Below are 6582 nucleotides of genomic sequence, written 5' to 3'. Positions count from 1 at the left end.
AATGGCAATACAATAATCATGCAATGGAATATTATGTAATAACACTTCTGAATGTTATTTAATGTTATTAATGCTACTTGAATGTTATTAAATGACATTAATGTTACTTATTGTCATTTAATAACTTTAATGTTATTTAAAGTTTGGGGATATACAATATAAAAAGTACATGTGGTTGGACTCTGTGACTTTTTTTATAATGGTTATTTGTTCATTCATTCATTTATTTATTTAATTTTTTGAGCTTATTTACTTTTGACAGAGACAGCAAGCAAGGGGGGGGGGTCACAGAGAGAGACAGAGAGAGAGAGAGACAGAGAGAGAAGAGAGAGTCCCAAGCACACTGTCAACATGGAGCCTGATGTGTGGCTCAGGCTCATAAACTGTGAAATCATGACCTGAGCCAAAACCAAGAGTCAGACAGACACTTAGCCGACTGAGCCACCCAGGCATCCCATGTTACTTGTTTATTTTGATAGAAAGAGAGTGTGAGCAGGGGAGGAGCAGAGGGGAGAAGGAGAGAGAGAATCTAAGCAGGCTCCACACCTAGCTCAGAGCTGATGCGGGGCTTGATCCTATGACTGTGAGACCACCACCTGAGCAGAAATCAAGAGTCAGTTGCCCAACCCACTGAGCCACCCAGGTGCCCCTGGACTCTGTGGACTTTAAGATGTAACTTTTATTACACATATACACACAAAATTATATATGTAATAATTTCCTATACATATGAAAATCTAAAAAGAAATTCCTCAAACTTATTGACTTCAAATGGCATTATTACAGGTGATCTTGTTGATTATTTTACATATTTGTATTTTCTAAGGTTTTTATTGTGAGAATTAATGAGTTTCAAAAATTTTTAAAAAGGTGCTAACATCTCCTGAAGAGCTTTATGTGTGATTAACATAGTTCAAGCTAGAGCAGTCCTTGATAGCCTTCTTGTCATCTTTCTTTTCCTGACAGTTGCATGCTTAATTAGATACATTTACAACTTCATGCACAATTGATAACCTTTTGTCATAAGTGTGACTATAATTACCTGGTCAGCAACCTTGACACCAATTTAGTAGCCAAACTTAAACATAATTCATCTCCATTTTCAAGGTACTCAATAACTAACATTTACCTATAATTTATTGAGGATATACTACCTGCAGACATTGTTAATTATTTTGCACACATTATCTACTTAATCTTTACAATTTATCTTGTGAGTTAGGTAACATACTCTCTATTTTATAGAAGAAGAGGGATTCAAGGCTTGTATTCAGTTATACAAGTTCCAAGGCTAGAATTTGATGCCAAATCAGTCTGACTCCAAGCCTACACTGTAACTCCTATATATGTTGCCTCTAAATAAGTGCCTTATGCATATCTGGCTTCTTTTCTTTGCTGTCATTATTGGGAAAGAAAAAAACCTCTATTCTAAAGTATAATCTAGGATTTATTGATGTCTGGAAAGGTAGAATAACTTGGAATTGAACAACTCTGGCTAATATATAAACTAGACAACCACACTAAAATGAAGATTAGTTGTAGTCATTTTACTAAAGACAATCAATTTGCAAAAATAAATAAATAAAAGGGTTAATCAACTATGGGAAAGGTTCGACAAACCACAGTATTACTTTTTACAAGAAAAAAATCTCTAAAAAGAATCTGTTTCATATGGGTATTAATTTCTTAACAATGGAAATGTCTCTTGTTTTGTTTCGTCTTCGAGGTAATGGTTTTGGTGGATGGAGGGATTTTTTTTTCTCCTTATTTTATGATAATGATGCTTCCATGATACTTTCTATTTATTTTCAGGCCATTTGTAATGTAGGCCCTGGTTACTAACTGGAAATTAAGGCAGGAGAAATGATATATTTTTCATATGTAAGTATTGAACTAAAGTAGAAATTTTCTCTCCCTGGGTCTACCACTAATTTGCTATAATTGCCCACCCAGAGAGGATAAGGATTAGATACCACTTCCTCGTTTGTGTAATGAAAGGATACTTTATAATCTCAAACATACCTTTTAACTATATCATTCTATGATTCTGGGGAGTCCTAGAACATGGTTAGGTAATATAGTGTAAATATTTATAGAACAAATGCGTATCTTTCAGTTACTTCCTAATCCTATCTATTCTTCAAGCTCTAACTAAAACCCTACTTCCTTCATGAATACTCCCTTGAGTACTCAAACTTCCTGAACCCAAAAATAGTGGGTACAGTAATTACATGTTATCTTTAAACATTGCTTAATAATTTCACATAAGAAAGCCCTTGTTTTTTTAAAAATTTTTTTTAACGTTTATTTATTTTTGAGACAGAGAGAGACAGAGCATGAACGGGGGAGGGGCAGAGAGAGAGGGAGACACAGAATCCGAAGCAGGCTCCAGGTTCTGAGCCTTCAGCCCAGAGCAGGTCGCGGGGCTCGAACTCACAGCAGCAAGATGGTGACCTAAGTCGAAGTCGGACGTTTAACCAACTGAGCCATCCAGGCGCCCCAGAAAGCCCTTGTTTTAAAATAAGTTGTAAATCAGCTTGACGGAGACAGGTTCTGAGCCTCTAATTGTATACATTCCTTGGGTTCAATCATAGCACTGGCCTCACAATGGATGATTAGCAAATTCTTGTTAAATAAGGAGTAGATTTGAATTGGCAACTAAATTCATAATTTTCGATGTCAGGATATTCCTTTTATCAAAGTGAGTTGCCTTAGATTGCGGCCCAGGTCTTCCCTATGCCTGATGCTGTTTAGTCATCATCATCATCACGCCGTCTTTGTGATCAAGAAGCATTCATTCAATCCTTCTGGAATGAGTGGCAGCAGCCCAAGATCTATCTTCAGGTGAGATGAGAAACAGCTGGCTCTCATTCTCTGTATCATCATCTTTCATATACCCAGAGTCTAAGATCATTAGTTTTAAAAGAGCCTCAAATATTGGATAAGTTTGGTTGCTACAAAAGAGGGAATAAGAGGAATGAAAGAAAGCATGTTATGGGGAGAGGAGGGAGACGATGAGCTGTCAGTCTCTTGGTGCAAATCATTTGTCATGGGTCCTCTTAGGTCCGCAAAGGCAGGGACACCCCTGTTATCATGAAGAGATTGTCATGGGACCAGTAGTATATACGCATACTGAGTGCACTTATGTTCTCGGTCAGTTGATAATGGTCGCAGGATTGCAATTTCGCCAATGCTCTTGGCAGTTGAAATTAAAATCAAATCTCCAAACATAGATTTAAAGAAGACAGATGGTTTTTCCCAGTCTCTAAAGAGGTGGGGGATAAATTTCAAACATTTTTCTGGCAGTCATTGTTTACACTTAAAAACTCAGCTAATATCGTTAGTAGAGCACTGGAACAGGGTGAAGTTTTCATTAATTAGATAAAGAATTAGAGACCACTCAGAGACCACTGTAAAAAATATGCATGCGATTTCCATACTGAACTTGATGCTTCTAGGATTCATCATTTTGTGTCATTACTTACACATCCATTCACAAAGAGGTAGTTGTTTCTGGAAGATGGCACTGGAAAAGTAAGGTCCAGTCAAAAGAAAAATCCAAATTTGGTTACCACCTTCCTCTGAATAGAAGTGAAACCACATACCTGACGTGCAATTTTCAAAATTGCCTGACTTTTCTAGTTTTTTTTTGTACCAAAATCTGAACTACATGTTTCTTGCCTGTATTTCATTTCTCATTCTTTCTAGGCCCCCCTTTCATTTGATTCAAGAGCATATATCTATCTCCCTATCTTTGAAATCTTTCTTGATTTTTGCTTTTTAGCCCAAGGAATTCAATTAAATTCATCTGGCAGATGGAAAGCTGAGGCCCATAAGGGCAGTAACAAATACTAAAAATAATGAGAAGGATGTAAAAATATCCTGATTTGGGGTCAGGGGGATTTAATAGGACTCAGAGGTTTTAATCGATTAATTAATTAATTTTTTCTTGGTTGTCCTTCCTCTTCTTTTTCTAATTCCCTTTGCTCAGGTACTGAGAAATATTCTTTGGCCTGAATGCTGGAGCTGAAGCAAACAGCCTTCCTCTCGTAAGTGCTCACTGATCCTCCACTGAGAATTGGTGTCACTGAACAGTGGTCATGAGGGCCATATTTTCTGGAAAAACTCTAATTTCAGAGAAGTTCTATTGTCTCTCATAAACACATAAACACAATTTACAGCATGTAGCATGTAACCGGGTTCAGAGATTGGAAGACTAAGGTTAATCTTCATGGTTAGTATTAGTCAATTGATTAGTCAATATGTGTATTTGCATGTACATTTATGCATACATGTATACATATGCTTGTTTAAAATAAACTATATGTGTGTGCATATATACACACATACAGAGGAGTCTCATTCTCATTAGTTCCATTCTACTGGATTTTTGCAAACACTGAGTTAGCAAACACTGAATCATTGCTCCCGGGGGAAACACAGAGTTAGGTTCCTGCAAGCCTCTTGTCACAACATTCTCATCAACTGATCAATACAAAGCTTTGTTTTATGTGTATTTCTGTTTAAAGATACCTTATTTAATATATATTGCCAAGTCATTAACATTAAACTTGGGACCAACAACACTAGAACTTATGTTTGAATGAAGGTTATCTAACACGTGTATTTCTCTGTTAGGCGCATCACAGCTTTCTTGTACTTAGTAACACTAGACAGCACTTGAGCACTATACTTGGGGGTCATTTTAAACAGTGAAATCTACAGAAAGCACAAAAATACCAAAACAACGTGACACTTAATGAACCATGAAAAAGACACTTGTTTACGATATCAGAGCTGAAACAAAAAGACAGAGTGTGGCCTTACTTGACTTCAACTGGAAATGTGCATCAGATGATTCCAATTTTTCATTTTGTGCATTGTCTGCGAATGATTGAAAACCCTGCAGATATTTTCTTTTTATGGAACACTTCACGAATCTGTGTGTCATCCTTGTGCAGGGGCACACTAATTTCTGTATCATTCCAGAATTAGTGTATGTGCCACCGAAGCAAGCATAAAACTTCACAAGTATTGGTTTTAGTGTTACAGATAAATTCTAGCAAGTAGGCAAATTTACAGTACAGAATCCACCAATAATGAGAATCAGTTGTGTGTGTGTGTACTTGTCCCACCTAAATTAATTACAGAGGAGAAATTTGCAAAAACAACAAATCTAAAAAGTCTAAATTGGCAATATTAGAAATTTCTTGGACAGTCCTACAATAGTGGAGATTCAGTCTGACCATCTACCTACTACATCTCTGTTTACCACTGCTGAATAAAGGCACTGATCCTAAGAAGTACAAAACTGAGAATTTAAGTTCCCAAAAAGATAAAGTTATAATCTTTTTACAAGATTTCGTTGTCCACTCATTAATGTTATGTGCTAGCCTTTTGATTCCCAAAAAGATATCTGATGGTCTTCAATACCCTCCCTTTCTTGTTTTTGTGTCTTCTTGGCATTTAGTACACTCTCTCTACCATATTACATGTTGAAGGAGCACCACCGCTATATACACAACATTGCTTATACCTGTGAATTTTTATTTAAAAAGGGGGAGGACACCTGGGTGTCTAGGTCGATTGAACACTTAACACTTGATATTGGCTCAGGTCATGATCTCACAGTTAGTTAGATCAAGCCCTGCATGGGGCTCCATGCTGAGCATGGGACCTGCTTGGGATCTCTCTCTCCCTCTCTTTGCCCTTCCCCTGCTCGTGAGTGTGCATTCTCTCTCTTTCTCTGTCTCTCTCTCTGTCTCTCAAAATAAATAAGTAGAGCCCCCTTTACAACAAGGTGGGGGGGACAACATTTAAGTTAAAAGCCAGTCGAGTGTGACTACCACCAACAAATGGTATTATTGTTTTTATCTATAGCCCTTAGGTTAATCAAACAATTGAATTTGAGGAGAAATTTTCCGAACTTAATGTGTATGCAGTAGAGAAGCTTTTATACTTATATATGTGTCCATCTCCTCCATTGGGCTATTATTTTAAAGGCAGCAGTGGTGTTTTACTAATTTTTGTAGCCTTTATATATAACACAAATTTCTGATACTGAGTAGATGGATTGTAACAAAATATAGTTTGTACTGAAAATAAGGTCTCATCATTGATTTCGTGAATCTTACATTTCAATAATGTCCTTTTCTTTTTGTTTTTCAATTTAGAAAGTTTTATACTTTCTTTGGATAATTTTAGCTTCATCAATTTGAAAGGTGAAAAAATTGATTCTGGTTTTTCCAACTTGTTTCTTTAATTTTTTTTTGTTATTAAAACAGAATACTATGTTTATTTTAAGAAAATTAGAAGATAAACAATATGAAAATAACACCAATAATTCTTCCTTTTGATTATAATAACTTAATATTTCAGTATATATATATTATATATATGAATATATATATTCACTTATCATATCTAGAATAAATCTACTCCTTCCCCATCCTCCCCTCTAGACTGAGAACCAGAGAGGCACTGTAACTTTTGGGAATATGGCATATTACTCTGGGGTGTAACATGGTTTAAAGCATTTCCTGCAAAAAATTCTATGGAAAAATGTTCTAAACAACGTTCTTT

At 36.0% G+C, this 6582-nt stretch overlaps 1 non-coding gene across 1 annotated transcript; it reads right to left on the bottom strand.

The window, feature by feature from the left end:
• Positions 1–4916: 4916 nt before the first annotated feature.
• On the bottom strand, positions 4917–5019 carry LOC123584561. Its single transcript, XR_006705523.1, has one exon. It is a non-coding gene; the product is annotated as a U6 spliceosomal RNA (small nuclear RNA).
• Between the last annotated feature and the right edge of the window lie 1563 nt (positions 5020–6582).

Source organism: Leopardus geoffroyi, chromosome B3 (assembly GCF_018350155.1).
Source record: "Leopardus geoffroyi isolate Oge1 chromosome B3, O.geoffroyi_Oge1_pat1.0, whole genome shotgun sequence".
In the NCBI taxonomy this organism is placed as follows: domain Eukaryota; kingdom Metazoa; phylum Chordata; class Mammalia; order Carnivora; family Felidae; genus Leopardus; species Leopardus geoffroyi.
The sequence above is the reverse complement of the archived record's forward strand: the minus strand, read 5'-3'. Positions and strand labels throughout refer to the sequence as shown.